Below are 17,423 nucleotides of genomic sequence, written 5' to 3' on the forward strand. Positions count from 1 at the left end.
AAATGTCTTTGTTCCTGGTAAACAGCAACACACCGCACATCATTTAGTTCCAGAACTTCCCTCCATGCCCCACTAGACCACAGCTACAGGCGTGCACGGAACACGTGTGCAGGAAGTCTCAGCCTGGAATTGTGTTCTCTTTTGATGTTTCATCCCCTTTAAGGGAGCAGGCTGATTGGCTTTTCGCCTTTTGTATGAGTGGTCATGGGAGGAAAGCCAAGTCGTCCCGCAGCATCTTCCTACTTTATTTCAGTGTGCTTTTGCCCTGCTGCCCCTAGAGCTCTGTCCCACCAGGAGCTGCCTTGCTCTTTAAGTTGACCCTGCATTCAATTTTTGGATTTTAAATGCTTTCTTTTGTCGGAAAAATCATTTCCCCACCATGCAGCCCTGTGTGAAGAGTGAGCATCCTTTCTCGCAGCCCCCCTTGGATCTTCTGCAGCGGGTGGTAGGGGGAAGGGGGTGTGTGAGCCACAGCTGACCTCACCTGGAAGAGGTGACATCCTGGGAGAGGTGCACGTAGTGGAGGGGAGTCGCGCTGAAGCCGGCTCGCCTTTGACTAAACCTCTTGGCAGGTTTCCTGACCCCTCAAATGGGGAGATGGGCACTCTCCTAGAGGGGTTGGAGGTGTTGTGATGAAAACTAAGAAGCAGAACAGAGGAGAAGTCCTGCAGAGGCAGGGCATGTATGCCAGGGCAAGCCGAGGGTTCTGAGGGGATGGAGCCGGGGAGCTGGCCGAGTTAGTGTGTCCGGGAGGGGAACTGGCACCTGGGCCGCCTGGGATGTCTCGTCCTTCAGGGTTGCAATGTAAGTGCAGGGCAGAGAAGGAGCCTCGACCCCTGCAGGCCCGTCCCAGAGAGGAGCTCACAGCATCTGCCGAGGCTTCCCCGGAGGGAGCGTGGGACTGCAGTGGGGTGGGCGGCGTGTGAAAAGCCCATCTCTGTCGTTTGCAGCCACACCTCCCACCACTGTGCCGTCGCTGGTTATCTTTTCACCTCCCTAGTTCACTTCTCTTCCTCCTCTGAACTCTCACCGTCTGTGCCCTCACTCTGCAATGTATCACTTTCATTTTTCCGGAGCACCATGAAACCCCCCTCTTCTTTGATTTTTACCTCTGGTGTCCCTGGTTGCCAGGGACACCCAACACCCAACACCCAGCACCCAGGCTGAGGTGCCTGGCCTCAGCCCCAGGAGTAGGGTTGCTCTGGAGGAGGGTTCCTGCAACAGTCAAGGCTTCTGCCTTCCCGTCATGGTCACTGGGAGGCCTCCAGGACTGCTGCCTGCCTCCTGGGCACCGTGCATGGGAAGCACCAATGTCAGACAAACAAGAATGCGTCTTTGTAACCAAAAGTGGGGTCTGGCTGCTCACAGCTCAAAAACCAGTAGAGAGGCCAGGTTAGTGGAAAGGAAATGGATGCCAGCAAACGGGAATGGGGGAGGCGGTACACCTGTCCAAAGGCTGACTTCCCCTCCCCAACCATGCTGCACCAACAATCAGGGGGCAAGAGATTTTATAGACGGAGAGAGGGGGGCTCCAGGCAGAAACAGCAGAGTCAGCTCTGATGCTCATCTTGAAATTGGTCTTCAGCGGTCTGACCAGCGGTCATCTTGGTTGTTTTAAGTATAGTTAATCTTCAGTTCCAGGATTGTTTCCACTTCTTTGAGGCCAGTTCTCGGAATTGTGGCAGCTTGTGTCATGGCTTGTGTCTGGTCATCGTGTAGTTAACTTCTTCCACTTAGTGGGGGTCTCTATCTGCAAAACAGCTGCCAGGACACAGCTGGGAATGTTACCTATAGCCCTTGAGGAGGCACTGGAGGTCCTTGACTACGTTTAATGACCAAACTATCATTATTTGGTCTCCTTTGACTGTTTTCCTTTGTTTCTGCATCTTCTCACTTCTCCGATTAAGCTTATTGTTTGGCTCAAGTTTTTCCACAGACAAAAGGCAGGCTGTGGGCATGGTTGTGGGGGGTGGGGCGGGCAAGGACCACAGGGGTCCTGCTCCGTTTCATGTTGAGCTGCACACGTGGTTCAGGGGAGCATCTTGTGTCCTGGGGGGAGCCCTGGATCGGGTGGCAGCTTTCATGGTGCCTGCGCATGTTCTATGCTCTTGTAGGCTGACTGCACCCCGGGACTCCCTGGAAATCTGTTTCTCTACCTCTTTTCGTTTTGTTGTGAGTGCTCGTCTCTGGCCTCTGGTGGAGGTGGGCCTGCAGCCACATACTGCCCAAGTTCAGGGGCTTGATTAGAAGGTGAGAGTCATCTGCATCTCCCCGAGAGGCTGACCATGACCCTGCCCCAGGCATCAAGATGCTGGCTAACTGCTGACCGAGAGCTCCGGGCTGTTATGTCCCGCCCCTCCGCATCCCCGTCTCCCGCCTGCCTCCCCTCTGCAGCCTGAGGTCCTGAGGTCCCGCAGTCCCAAAGGTTGATGGGTGAAAAGCTTCAGGTTTGAGGCTGAGGGCGCCACGCTGGGTTTCTGAAACAAAAAAGCTTCCCACATGTGCTAGAGATGTGGGTTTGGGTTCCTCGGGCTGTCTTCCTAACAGAGGGAGTCATGGGCAGTGTCAGGTGGATCAGCCTCCAGGAACGCATCCTGGAAGGAGTCCCTTTTGTCAAATGAACACTCCTTTAGCCAGGTGTCCCACTCTTGTCCTCTGGTCACATCTGGATTTCTCTGGCGTTACTCAGGATGAGGCCTGGCCACATGGATTTCCCAGTGGGCTCTGAAAAATCAGAGCGACCAGGTATCTCACCCCTTCACCCTCTGGGCTTCTCCCTGCAGGATGCTGGCCAGGCTGCCCTGGTGCCCGATACCCTTCTGTGGGCCTCGAGAGTAGGACGTCAGCGCTGCCTTCCCACACAGACCCGCAGGTATGGACTGCCCCCCTCAAGCTGTGGAGTTTGGGTGTGCAGGGGCTCAACTGCCGTTTCCTCTTCTGTAAATATCTGACTTTGTCTGATTTACATGGGGTAGATTGTATTCATCGATCCTGCGTCTTGTAGATATTGACTCATCTTCACCTAGCAGGAGGGGTTGATGTTCTGTCTCTGGTAGCTTTGGCTTCCCCGGGGCAGCCTGTGTTACTCTCCTTTGTACAGGGCACCCTGGGGGTGCTTCTCTGCTCTTGGTTCCCTGGCTCAGCCTGGTCCTCCCCACCCCAGTCAGAGACAGGACCAGAGTTTTGGGGCTTCCAGGGTGAGCTTCCCAGGTGGTGCTAGTGTAAAGAACCCGCCTACCAATTCAGGAGACGTAAGAGACATGGGTTCAATCTCTGGGTCAGGAAGATCCCCTGGAGGAGGACCTGGCAACTCACTCCAGTATTCTTGCTGGAGAATCCTATGGACAGAGGAGCCTGGTGGGCTACAGTCCATGGGTCACAAGGAGTCGCACACGACTGAAGCGTCTGAGCACGCAGTCTGGGTGCTGGTTTGCCGTGTCTCACAAGTTGTGGTTGGCGACACGGAAACAACAGTGTGAGTGTTTTCGGGTAACCACCTCCCTGGAGGAAACTGAAGCCGGAGGCTGTGATGGGCTGGGATCCTCTATGGAGTCAGGACCAGTAGCGCATCCCCCAGGGGCTGGCCCTTTCTCTCCTTCTGCCCCGAATTCTCACAGGAGCCCCCAGGCTGGCTTCCGGTCCATCTCATCCCATTGCTGTCCTGAGTCTCAGGCCCCGGCTTCCCTCTGTCCCCTTTTCGTCACACCCAAGGCCTCTTTCGGGCAGAGCAGCTGAAGTGATGTTGCCTTTTCCTTTCCTGAACATCGATGAACCCTTCTCCCTGTGTGCTAATTGGCTGGTTTGAGCTTTGGGGCTCAGAGAAGGGACATTCCATTTGGGGAAACTAACCTGGAGGGAGAAGAAGGGAGCACTAAAGTCTCTGGTTTCTGCTGTGTCGGCTGGGCTATGGGTTGTAAACGCACTGCCTCTGCTAAGCACACAGTAACTTGTGCAGAGGCCCTTGCCTGCACGTGTGCTTAGTCGCTCAGTCGTGTCTGACCCTTTGGACTGTAGCCTGCCTGCCAGGCTCCTCCATCTATGGGATTTTTTCAGGCAAGAATACTGACAATCCCTGTTTTACATGAGGCAGCTGAAGTTCAGAGAGGGCAAGTATCTGGCTCAAGATCACACAGCTAGTCAGTGGTGATCTTGGCATTGGACCCCAAGTCTAGACCCATGCACATGACGTGGTTTCCCAAACACAGCTGGGCTTCCCCATGGGCTGGGGGCCTGGCTCCAGGTAAGTCCCCCTGCCCTCCCCACCTCTCCCCTTCCCCACCACACCTCGCTTGGGCTTCCTCTGCTCCCTGGGCACATGGGGCCCAGCAGACAAGGCCACAGCCGTGGACCCACTCACTGCCGTGTTTCACCGTGGGCTGTCTCCTCTAATTGCTCACCCGTTTTTGTTGCTGTGAAAAGGCCTCCAAGTGCTAAGAAGAGAGAGTGCTGTGTTTTGTTTTGTTTTGTTTTTTCTTTTTTGTGTTGTATTTTTTGTTCTGTTGTTTTGCGTGAATTTTCTCAAATGGGTGTTTGGGGAAGGAGTTGACATGGGGACACAGGGGCCTCTCTGCCTCTCCGCGGCCACTTGCCCTCCTGCTGGCTGGGGGTGGGGGCCTAGTGAGCCCTCCTTGGCCCACACAGCCCGGCCTGAGCTCTGACATCAGCTCATGTCGGTTGGAGGGGCCCTGCTCCCACGGAGCCTTCGCTTCCTGTTTCCTCTTCTACAGGAAGGGGGTTCTTGTCCTTCCTGATGGCCTCACACCCAGTTCCGTGGTGTTACGGACAGTGGGCTTACAGCCTCCCCTCATCTGCAGGTCCTCACTTAGAACTCCTCGGGGGACTCCCCTGGCGGTCCAGTGGTTAAGACTCTGCCTTCCAGCGCAGGGTACACGGGTTTGATCCCTGGTTCGGGAACTAAAATGCCACACGCCTCACGGCCAAAAAGAAACCAAAAAAATAAATAAATAAATAAGAAAAATAGAAGCAATATTGTAACAAATTCAATAAAGACTTTAAAAATGGTCCACATCAAAAACAATCTTAAAAAAAAAGGAACTCTTCAACTTCTCTTGTTTACCCAGCGAACATTTACCGAGTACCCAGTGACAACTGGGTACCATCCCAGGCGCCCGAGACGCAGTTCTGCAGTCTGAGCCCCTGTGGGGTTTCTGCCCTGGTGTTGGCCCAGTGCCCGCTCTGCCCTCTCACCTCTGTGCTTTGCATATGCTGTTCCAACATCCTGAGGTTCCCCCTTCTGGGCTCTACCCTGGACCCCCAGACAGTGGAGACAATCATGGTCACACCTTACCTGCCTTTGAGCTCTTCTTGGGAGTTTGTGGCCTGGTCAGACATAGAGACCACTGGACCCTGGATGGCAAGAGGCAGGGGGTGATGTGGAGTGAGATGCCCCTTCCGAGAGGGAGATCAACTCCTCGTCTCCTCTGCAGGGGGCTGGAGAGGAAAAGACTTAAGGAGCAGGGTGTATTTGTAGAGAAGCTCCTTGCTCCAGAGGAACCCAGAGCCCTTCCTTCCAGGAGGTGGGGGTGGGGTGGAGGACGGGCAGGGGGCAGCTGGAGTTGTCTTCTCAGCTCAGCCTGGCTGCATTCGCGTTCTGCATCCTCTGACCTGACGCAGGAGCCGTCCATCCGCAGGAGGTCTGCCTCTAAGAAGGGGGTCCCAGTGGCGAGAGCATCTGCTCTCAGCCCTGCCTCTCCCCAAAGCAGAGGACTTTTGCTGTCCTGAGCAGGTGAGCAGAGCTTCTAGCTCTTAGTTGGGGGGGGCTAGTTCTTGGGGTGGGGGCTCAGCCGGGGTCCCAGGGCCCAGGCTCGGAGTCAGTCACTTCCTTCCTGACTCCCCAGCTGGCAGGGAGGGGCACTTCCTGCCATTGTCGCCACTGCCCGCCAAGGCCTCCGCAAGGTCACTACTGTCTCCTGAGGAGGAAGAGAGCTGATGACAAGGGCAGGGACCTCAGACCACAGCCGCAACCGACACACTGTTCGTCCACACCGGTCCGTGCCACCGAGCTGGCCTCCCCGCCTCCCCTCGGGCCCCTGGGTGGAGGCTGAGGGAGGGGTAAGGTGTCTTTCCTTCATTGGTGGAAGCTGTATGCCCCGCTCTGCACCCCAGCCCCACATGGGAGGGTTGGCTGACAGTTCCCGGGTTGTAGGTCTACTGGGTCAATGAGGGAGGCCATGAGCATGCACGGAGGGGTGGGGTGGGGAGGGGCAACAGGAGCAAGGACTGGGGCTTGTCTTGTGGTCCTTCGAGGTCCCCCCACAGCACTTAGGAATCAGCTGGGCAGGATCTGGTGTCCCCTCAATGTCCCTTCCTGACCTCTCCCATCCATATTCCCTTTTCTTTCTTTCTTTTTTTTAAACATTTGTTTGTTTTGGCTTCGTTGGGTCCTAGTTGCTACACACAGGATCTTCGATCTTAGTTACAGCATGCACATTCTTTAGCTGTGGCGTGTGGGATCCAGCTCCCCGACCAGGGATCGTACCCGGGTCCCCCCTGCATTGGGAGCTCAGAGTCCTAGTCACTGGACCACCAGGGAAGTCCCCCATATTCCCTTTTCGCCTGGCCAGCCCTGCCCAGACTCGGGTAGAAAGTGGAGGGGGCTTCCACTGGAGCCTGACCCTCCCTTCTTTCCACGTTCTCTGGGGAACCTCCCTACCCCACCACCCTGCCGGGAGCAGTGTCCTTCCACCTCCCATCTCGTCCTCTCCTCAGGAGCCCCGGGTACCCACTCCCTGGGTTTGCCCTCTTGGCCTCGGTGATACACATCTTCCCCAGAACATGCTTCACCTTCACCCAGGTGGCAGGAGCTGCACTTCTTGGGCCTTGTTTCTGGCCTCTGCTCCTGGTCACTTGTGGACGTTCGCCCAGGCACCTTTTGGAGAGCCAGGCTCGAGGGCCCTTGGCTTGAGAGCTCTGGGGTCGGCAGGGCAGGGTGGGGCGAGCAGCTGGCTTGGCTTTAGTGGTTGGGCTGGGGTGCCCCTGGAGCTCTGTCCGCAGGCTCTTGGCACTGCTGCCCCACTTCTGGCTGCCCTTTGCTCTCTCTTCCCCTGTGTCAGCCTTTCCCTGGTTCTTTCTTTTAGAATTAATGGATTATTTTTGGCTGCACTGGGTCTTCGTTGCTGTGCATGGGCTTTCTCTAGTTGCGGGGAGAAGGGACCGCCCTCCCGCCCGGTGTACGGGCTTCCCATCGAGGCGGCCTCTGTTGTTGTAGCGCACATGCTCTAGGGCACTTGGGCTTCATAGTTGTGGCTTCCAGGCTCTAGAGCGCAGGCTTAGCAGTTGTGGCACACGGACTTAGTTGCTCTGCAGCATGTGGAGTCTTCCCGCACCAGGAATCAGACCCATGTCCCTTGCAGGAGGATTCTTAACTTCTGGGCCACCGAGGAAGTCCTCCCTGGTTCTAATGAAGAGCCCACCCCTTGAGTTTTCCTTCCTGTGCTTTCCCCTTGATGGGTGTCTCATGCACTAATGAGCTTTGTTTATAACCCTGTCTTGCCCAGCAAGGAAGCATCTGCTTATGGAATGACCCCCCACACCTCCCGGGGACCAGACCAGGTCTGTGTCATTTCCTTGCTTTGTCCCTCCACATACTTCCTGAGCCTTGAACCTGCCCAAAATAATCACATTGATTCTCGGAGACAGTGTCCAGAGCTTGGGATTCTCAGAGGGACTCTGTCAAGCTGGAGGGTCATATAGCCTGAGACCATTTTTCTTAGTCGCATGTGCAGACCACCACAAATAATCAAAACCTATTCGTTCAACCTGTATTTAGTGAGTGGCTGCTTTTCTGGGAGCTGGGTATAAAGGCGTGATAAAACTTTTAAAACTCTGGCCCTCCTGGGCTTATAGTCTAGCAGGGAGGTAGATATACAATATACAAATATGCAGTAAAATATATAAGTACATCAAATGGTGATCACAGCTAAATAAACAGGGGGAGAGAGGGCCTCTCCGGTCAAGGACATTTAAGCAAAAGCCTAAAGGAGGTGAGGGAGAGAGCTGGGAGATTATCCCAGGCAGATACAACCTATGCAAAGGCACTGAGGCAGGAGTTTGTCCAGGGTGCTCAAGAAACCTGAGTGAGGGAGTGAGGGAAGGAGCGGGAGGTTGGAGAAATACGAGAGCCCGAATCCAGCAGGGCCTTGAAATCCTGTCTGGACTTTTGCCTTGATTAAGTAAGGTATGATACCACTCCAGAGTTTGACCAGAGAAGGGCTAGGATCCAACCTGTGCTTTAAAAGGATGGTTTCTGGCTACTGTGTTGAGAACAGACTGGATGGGGTGAAGAAAGGAAGCAGGGAGACCAGTGGGGAGATGCACGCAAGAGGTGAGATGTCAGGTGCTGGGCCAGGGTGGCAGCATGGCACTGATGAGAGAGTTGGGCTCCAGGCATGTTTCAAAGGCAGAGCTGGAAGGAATCGCCGAGGAATGAGGTGATCCTCATTGTGTGTACTTTTTTCTTTTTAAAAAATATATATTTACTTACTTGGCTGCACTGGATCTTAGCTGCGGCACACCAGGGATCTTTGATCTTTGTGGCAGCATGTGGGATCTGTAGCTGTGGCATGCAGACTCTTAGTTGCCACATGTGGGATCTACTTCCTGACCAGGGGTCAAACCTGGGACCTCTGCATTGTGAGTGCAGAGTCTTAGCAACCTAGTCTGGAAAGTTCCTGTGTGGGCTTTTAAAAACCAGGTTCTCATGGACTTGAAAGGACCCAAGGGATCATCTAGGCTTCCCAGGTGGCTCAGTGATAAAGAATCTACCTGCCAATGCAGGAGATGCAGGAGACTCAGGTTCGATCTCTGGGTCAGGAAGATCCCCTGGAGAAGGAAATGGCAACCCACTCCAGAATTCTTGCCTGGAGAATCCCATGGACAGAGGAGCTCGGGGGGGGGCTTCAGTTCATGGGGTCTCGAAGAGTTGGACGTGACTTACCGACTGAGCACGTAAGAAGACATCATCTAGTGCAACCTTCTCACTTAACCTACAGAGCCAAGACTGGAGCTTCTGACCCCGAGTCCACAGTGTTCGTAGCTGAACCCGTGGTGGCTCTGTAAGGAGACCTGCAGAGGTGTGAGGTTCCAAGGGAAGAAGGCACCTGATGCTGCAGCAGAGCATGGGGTCCTGGTAGACTTATTGGCTGGCAGGAACCTGGAGTGTAAGCTGACGATTCTAGATGCTCTGGGTCTTTAATGGCTCTCTCTGGGCCCGTGTTTTGATCTCAGTTGGGCTGAAGTCTTGGTGGTCGTGTCTAAACTCTTGGGCAGATCAGAGGCAATGCTTTTATGCATTTTTTTTTAACTGGAGTGTATTTGCTTCACAATGTTGTGTTAGTTTATGCTGTACAGCAAAGTGAATCAGCTATACCTGTACGTAGATCCCCTCTTTTTTGGATTTCCTTCCCATTTAGATCACCACAGCGCCCTGAGTAGAGCTCCCTTGTGCTATTCAGTAGGTTCTCGTTCAGTTCAGTTCAGTTCAGTCGCTCAGTCGTGTCTGACTCTTTGCGACCCCATGAATCGCAGCACGCCAGGCCTCCCTGTCCATCACCAACTCCCGGAGTTCACTCAGTCCATCGAGTCAGTGATGCCATCCAGCCATCTCATCCTCTGTCGTCCCCTTCTCCTCCTGCCCCCAATCCCTCCCAGCATCAGAGTCTTTTCCAGTGAGTCAATTCTTTGCATGAGGTGGCCAAAGTACTGGAGTTTCAGCTTTAGCATCATTCCTTCCAAAGAAATCCCAGGGCCGATCTCCTTCAGAATGGACTGGTTGGATCTCCTTGCAGTCCAAGGGACTCTCAAGAGTCTTCTCCAACACCACAGTTCAAAAGCATCAATTCTTTGGCGCTCAGCCTTCTTCACAGTCCAACTCTCACGTCCATACATGACCACAGGTTCTCGTTAGTTACCTATTTTATACACAGTAGTGTATGCATGTCAACCCCAATCTCCCAGTTCATCCCACCCAGTCTTCCCCCCTGATATCCATATGCTTGTTCTCTATGTCTCTGTCTATATTTCTGCTTTGCAAATAAGTTCACTTGTACCATTTTTATACATTTCACATATGTGGGTTTATATGTGATATTAGTTTTTCTCTTTCTCTGTGCATGTTTTTGAAGGTTTTATTGAGCTAGTACTAAGGTGATGGCCCAGAGACAAGGTGTCCTTGCTCTGGAAGAGCTAACAGTTTGAGGAGACAGACAGGTGGACCGAGGATGCCCCCATGATCATGGATAATCAGGCTCAGGTGTGAGGCACGTGCAGGCGCTGTCCAGGCCTGGGATCTCTGTCCCAGGATGGACTCTATGAACAGCCACTACAGTCACCAGATACCCCGGGGAACACGAGTCAGAGGCCTCCTGCATGCTTAGTGGTCTACTTAAATCCACAGTTCATCCCTTATAAGAAAGGGAGCAAGGAGGGTAGGTGGGGGCTGGGATCTCACTGCCTACAGCTGTGTCACTCATCACAGGCTGTGCTTAAAATACGGGGACCCAGGTGCAACTCCTGGGAGGCAACCTTTCACCTGGTGGCCACAGGTGGTCCCAGGACAGGGCTGATGAGAGCGTGGTGCCCAGACATGGGAGATGGAGCTGGATCACTGAAGTGGGGCTTGAATCTCAGTGGCCTGATGTCACGCCTACCCCGGTCCTTTTTTTGGAGTTTTCCTTGGGAGCTAGAAGTGTGCGTGTGTGCTGTGCTAAATCGCTTCAGCCATGTCCGACTCTTTGTGACTCCATGGACTATAGCCTGCCAGACTCCTCTGTCCAGGATTCTCCAGGCAAGAATACTGGAGTGGGTTGCCATGCCCTCCTCCAGGGGATCTTCCCAATCCAGGGACCAAAGCCTCATCTCTTAAGTCTACTGCATTGGCAGGTGGGTACTTTACCACTAGTGCCACCTGGGAAGTGAGGGGATGGCAAAAAACAAACAAAACCCAGACAGACTCCCTCCAGGGCACGAGCCATTTAGTCCTTGCTTGCCCTGGGCTGCAGCACTTGTGGAGGACGGAGGGGGACCCTTCCTAGCCTCCCTGGGGCAGTTCTCAGGATGGGACCCATTCTCCAGGACAATCAAGGTCAAGTGCCGTGCTCAGGGTGCGCCTGCGTCTGTGATGGGTTTTGGAATCTGCGACTCCTCAGTTTCCTGGAGGAAAGGGAGTCTGTTGGCTTGTTCCTGCAGCATGCTTTCCAGGAGGGGGGTTCCCAGATGAGAGGAGCTGCCTTAAGTCAGGTGATCATTCACGTAACACAAATTAAGCACCTTCTGTGTGCCTGAGCTGTTCCGTGTGCTGGAGGTGAAAACAGAGCAGAGCTGTGCTTCGAGAGGCTTGGAAGGAGAGCCACGCCTCCTCCCTCAGTCAGTCACTCCTTCCCTTTGGTTCTCGTGAGAGTTATAAATACTCTGGGGAAGTATGTTGCCCTTACTCCCTGGTACCTCCCTGTGCACAAGCTTATCCATTGGACCCAAGAAGCAGGCCAGGGCGACAGGATGAGATGAGGCAGCAGTGGGGAGCCGAGCTGACATCCCATCGGGAGGACTCCTCCTCCAACGTCATGGACCGCCCCAGGGCCAGCCCCATTCCCGTGACTCACGCTTTACTCCCATCTCAAGGGGTCAGGGGTGTGTTTTCTTGAACCTTTAAAGCATCTTGCAAGAATGGCCTAGATTTAAAAAGACTGTAACCAGAGGAAAGAGGGCCCAAGAGACAGGCAGTTTAGGGACGTCCCCAGTGGTCCAGTGGCTAGGAATGTGCGCTCTCAACTCAGGGGGCCTGGGTTCCATCCCTGGCCAGGCATCTAGATCCCACAGACCACAACTAAGCGTTCACATGTACAGCCAAATAAATAAATGTTAAAAAGAGGGGGGCAGTGTAGAGTAGCTTGCCCAGTGCCTGGCACTTAGTAGGTGCTCAGTGAATCAGTGTCCCTATCCCTCAGCCTCTGGCAACCACTCATCTGTTTTCCATCTCTGTGGATTTGCCTATTCTGGACACTTTGTGTAAATGGAATCCTACAATATGTGGCCCTTGGTGACTGGCTTATTTCACTCACAGTGATGTTTTCAAGGCTCATGCATGTGGTAACCTGAATGGGTAATCCATTCCTTTTTATCTCAGGATAACATTCGCTTGTGTGGATGGATACATATATCCATTCATCAGTTGATAGGCATTTGCATTTTCCCCACTGTTTTCTTTTTGGCTGAGCTTCACAACTTGCAGGATCTTAGTTCCACAACCAGGGGTTGAATCCCTGTCCCCCCGCTCAGTGAAAGCTCAAAGCCTTAACTGCTAGACTACCAGGGGATTCCCCCCACTCTCGGATTACTGTGAATAAGGCTGCTCTGAACATTCATGTATACATTTTAAAAAATATTTCATGCGTACATTTTAATAATATTTATTTTTATTTATTTGGCCTCACTGGGTCTTAGCTGCTGCATGTGGGATCTTTAGTTTCAGTAAATGAACTCTTAGTTGCAGCATGAGGGAGCTAGATCCCCGACCCAGGATCGAGCCCAGGCCCCCAGCCTTGGGAATGAGGAGTCTTAGCCACTGGACCACCAGGGAAATCCCCCGTGTGTATGTTTTTGTGTGGACATTTCATTTCCCTTGAGTACATCCCTAGAAGGGGAATTGCTGGGTTATATGAAAACTCTCATATTTAACATTTTGAGGATCTGCCAGACTTTTCCAAGGCGACTGTCCCATTTTTCAGTGCGCACTGTTTTATAATGATGGTCGTGCAGAATTGTGTAGTGTGGCGGTTAATGCAGGGTCCAGAGCCAAGCTGCCTAGGTTTAGAATCTGGCTGGGGGACTTGGGACAGGTCCCTTCACCTTTCTCAGCCTCAGTTTCCTTGTCTATAAAATGGGGACAAGATTAGTGCTCACTACAGGTTGTCATGGGGATTAAATGAAAATGTCTATAAAGTGCTTGGTGGGGGCTGTATCTAGTTTTTGCTATTGTAAGTATTTCCGTGCCCCCCCCCCCCAAGACTGCAGGCACTGGGCACATAGTAGGTACCCCGTCCATGATATTTTACAGCCTGGGTCCCCAACCTCCTGGACCTAATGCCTGATAATCTGAGGTGGTACTGATGTAATGATGATAGAAATAAAGTGTGCAGTAAATGTAACTCACTTGAATCATCCCCACACCATCCCCTCCCCCCAGCCCCGGTCCATGGAAACGTTGTCTTCCATGAAATCAGTCCCTGGTGCCAAAAAGGCTGGGAAGAGCTGTTTTAAAGGATGCAGAATTGGCTTCTGGGGGTACCCCATGTTTTGGTGCTTTTGATTCTTCTGATCACCCCTGGGAAAGCCCCCTAGACTGTCACTGTCTTGCACCCTGGGAGCTCCCTTCACTTGGAGGGTCTGACAGGGATCTGTGATGTTAGGGGTGGCTTCAACTCCAAAAGGCACTTTGACCTTAGACCCAGGAACACAGGGAGCATTCGGAGCCAGGCCTCCAGAATCGGGGGCGGTTTGGGTCACTCAGACCCAGCAGCGCTGGGGAGCCGAGACCCAGCCCCATGAAGTGGCCCCTGTTCCTTGGCAGCCCAGCTCCTGCTCTGAAGTCAGCCTTTGGGGAGGAGGTGGCAGCCCTGGCAGGAGCCCCGCAGAGAGTCAGACCAGTGATGGAATGTGTCCTTGGAGCCCCACGCTGCAGATGTGGCCCAGAGTCCCCAGGGCCTCGCGAGCCCCCAGGCACAGAGACAGGCCTGCTCCCTCGGCCGGGGGGTGGCCCTGCTGTCGGTGCCCTGGCAGAGCAGCAGCTCATCAACCTGGCAGCACTGGGTGTTCTCCAAGCAGTAGGAGAGCCTGGCAGCCTGTGTGCTGCCCAGATGGGGAGGAAGAGTCAGAGAGCACCCGGGCTTATCATTCACCTTGATTACTGAAGGGAGTCCAGTCTTTAGGAAAACAATTGGAGGGAGGTAGGAAAAAATGACAGCTCTGGGTGAGGGGAGGAGGGAATTGGTTTACTCTCTCACCTGGCAGATGTTTACTGTGCCAGGCAGTGGGTCACAGGGAGGGAGGAGAGTGTGCCATCTGGGATCAGACACGAGTCAGAGCAAATAGTGCATCAGTAGAGGGAGGCACAGAGTGCAGCCAGACCAGATAGAAGGCAGCAGCCAACTGCCTGATGGGGAAGATTTCATAGAAAGGGGAGGCATTTCAATTGGGTTTTGAAGGATGCATAGGAGTTGGACAGGAGCAAAGTGGGGAAGGCACAGGGAATAGCACGAGCCGATGCCTTTAGTACTCAGAGTGTGTGGTATTTTGGGTGGTGGGGTGGGGGAAATCCCAAGTGGCAGAAGTGCAGGGTCAAGCGTGGTGAAATGGAGATTAGCCTGGAAAGGGACTGGATCCTATAAAAGTCCAGCTGACACACACATCAAGGACCTCCTAGCAGGGAAGGAAGAAAGCAGCTGAGAAGCCCTATCTACAGAGTGGAGGCCAACCTCATTATAAACCCACCTCAGTCACCAACTACAATGTGGTCTTAAGAAGATTAAGGGGTTCAACTTCCCAAAAGCCTCATGTCATCATCTGTGAAAAGGACAGGTTGAATCTACCTGGCCCAGGGACCAGGATTGAATGGAAACTATGTGGGACAGTCCGTGGTTACTTCACAACTGGAGGTTCTTTCCTTGCTTGTGGGGAGGTGCTCCTGCAGCCTGGGCTCCCCTGGAGAGACTGGTGGGAGGGGATGGGTGGATGGGGAGTCAGATGTAAGTCAGGACCAGGGTAGCTAGAGATTCAGATGTCAGGGATCTGTCCAGAGGTCCTGTCATAGGAAGCTGGGCTGCATGAGGTCAGAAAGCTCCTCCCTGTTGGGAGCAGTGACAGGTCAGAGAACACTGCAGGGCACAGCCACAGCTACAAGAATATGAGTGAGCCTCCTGAATCCCATGTGCTCAAAAGCCCTTCAGATCTGTGATTGGGTCCATCTCACCACTTGACTCACCACTTCTGACACTTGGGACTTCCCCCATTCCGCAGACATACCATGCACTTTGAGTACTAAAGGCACTGGCTCATGCCTTTTCCCCTTCTCCCATGGTAAACTCCTGTGCATCCTTCAAAGCCCAACCAAAATGCCCCCTTTGCATGAAATCATTCCCATCAAGTGGCCAGCTGCTTCCCTTGGCTCCTGCTGCACTCTGTGCCTTTCTTTTCTTTTTTGTTTTTAATTCTATTTTTTTGGCTGCACCAGGCAGGTATGGGGTCTCGACCAGTTCCCCAACCAGGGATCCAACCTGTACCCCCTGCAGTGGAAGCTCAGCTCTTAACCACTGGACCACCAGGGAAGTCCCTGAGCCTCCCTCTATTGATGTCTGTCCCCCATCCCAGATGGAGCATACTCTTTCCAGGATGCTGAAGAGGGGGGAGCAGGAGCCACCCACTGGTTCCCCTAATGTCTCAGCATCTTCCCTGACCAGCCAGGGTGTCTTTGATTCGTCCTCCCTTCCAGGAAGTGGGAAGAGGCCAGGTCAACAGGAGACCATGCGCACATTTCCACAGCGAGCCCTGTGCCTGCGTCCAGGGGCAAGGGGCCAGGCGGGGGGCATCTCCTTGCACTCTTGGTGTGCGAGTGGCCTGCTTTTTGTGCGTATGTACCATCTCTGACTCTCGCTTCTGCCTGTGAGCTGATTAACATGCTGACGTCCATCAAGAGACCATGTCACCTCTGGTCTCCCCACAGCCCAGCAGCTGTGATGCGTCATTTAGGACTTGGCCCGCCGCGTCACTACAGAGGACCACGGCCAGCGTGAAGAGAGGGATTATGTTGTTCCCATCTGGCTTCGGCCGCCTCCCCAGTCCCTTCCAGCTGTTCCCTGTTACCCACGGCCAAGCGGCAGATGCGGAGTGATGGGAGGAGGGGTGCGGGGGTGAGGTCAGCCAGGAGCTGGAGACCTGTCCATCATCTTCACGTGAATGTCTTCACGGCTATTTCTGGCCTTGCCATTATCCCCACGGCTTCGGGATAAATATAGACATGGATTGAAAAGCCCCAGTGGCAGGCAGGCAGGCAGGCAAACGAGGCAGGCAGCGCTGGAGAGCGTGCGGACGGGGTGCTTGGCTATAAATAAGTCTGCTGGAACACCTCCTCAGCCACGCTGTGCCGTGCGGAAAGACATCTCCTCTCCGGCTCCCTCGCAAAGCACACTTGTGCCTGGTGGGGCCGGGTGGCAGAGGGGCGGCAGGACGGAAGGTCCGTGGGAGGCGAGGAGGGAGGAACTGGTCTGTGGGAACCTTGCATGGCTGGACAGGGCTGCCAGAGGTAGTTCCCCCTTAGCCTTGCTAGGATAAAGGGGACCAGCCGCCCCCCAACCCCAAGCAAGAGTCGTGGGACCGTCACGTGTTGTGCCCCAAATGGCAGCCCCCGGCCAGCATCTCCAGCCTCCTGGCTCCCCCAGGCCCAGTCCTGTTGCAAGCACGGCCAGTAGACAAGGACAGGTTCTGGGTGGTTCTGGACTTGGGCCTGCTCTGGGGTGCCTGCTCTGCTTTCTCAAGCTGCCGTCTCTCTCCTTCTTCTGCTTCCTCCCGGCTGCCTCCTCCTGAAAAGATCCCAGGTTTGTTTATCTTCTGGTTTCCCAGTCCTCAGTGCTCACCCAAAGCTGGCCGCCTAGTGACCCCCCGCTCCATCGAGGATAGAGTCTCAGGGGGCAGGAGTCCGGTGGTCCCTGGCCCCTCACCCCTCACCCCCTCCTCGGGCCCACCTTTCTCCACCTGCCTCCTCCCTGGCTCTGACCGCCCCCTCCTAGGCAGCATCAGGTACCTGGGCTGGCGCTGAGCAAGGACCAGGACACGAACCTGGGAGACACTTTTCATGGAAAAGGATAGGAGTCAGTGAGCTGGCGAGAATCATGGGATGTCCCCGTGAACAAAGTATCCTTACTATGCAGTCACCAGTTGTGGGAAGTGGTTCCCACGAGCCTGGTCCCCTCTGCAGCCTTAGTGAACAAAGACCCCTTGCATTCGGGGGACCGTGCGCTCAGGCCCAGTGCAAGGATAGGATGGTTATTAACACTGTGAACATCACCCCTGCGGAGGGGGAGTGGACAGCCCTGCCTTTCCTGTGGATGAGGGATCTGAACCCCTGCCCCATGGTCATTGCAGCTGCTTCAGGGCTTTGAGGACAAAGGGAACCACAGGGCCACATCGATGTCTCGAGTGGGCGGCACGTGTGTGGACCCGTCATTCGGCCCCAAGGGATGAATCGGGTGTCGTCCCCACTCTCAGGAGCTCACTGGCCACCAGAAAGGACTAGAGTCAGTGGGCAGTTATGAGTCCGTGGGAATGGGTTGGGGGACCTGCTTCTGGGGCACGGAACCCGTGGAGGAAGGGCACCAACACTTGGGCTGGACTTCTTGGAATGCCAAGTTCACCCA

The 17,423-nt window shown here is 54.2% G+C and overlaps 1 protein-coding gene across 16 annotated transcripts in view; it reads left to right on the forward strand.

Moving 5' to 3' along the window:
• The window catches only part of PITPNM2 (phosphatidylinositol transfer protein membrane associated 2), a 159,827-nt gene that overhangs the window by 36,716 nt on the left and 105,688 nt on the right, over positions 1–17,423 (forward strand). For 13 of the 16 annotated variants that reach the window (XM_061384631.1, XM_061384629.1, XM_061384627.1 and 10 more), the window contains exon 2: positions 2,784–2,872. The exons of the other annotated variants lie outside the window; for them this stretch is intronic. The gene's annotated coding sequence lies outside the window, so the exon portion shown is untranslated. The remainder of the gene's footprint in view (positions 1–2,783; positions 2,873–17,423) is intronic. 16 annotated transcript variants of the gene reach the window in all.

Source organism: Bos javanicus, chromosome 17 (assembly GCF_032452875.1).
Source record: "Bos javanicus breed banteng chromosome 17, ARS-OSU_banteng_1.0, whole genome shotgun sequence".
Lineage (NCBI taxonomy): Eukaryota > Metazoa > Chordata > Mammalia > Artiodactyla > Bovidae > Bos > Bos javanicus.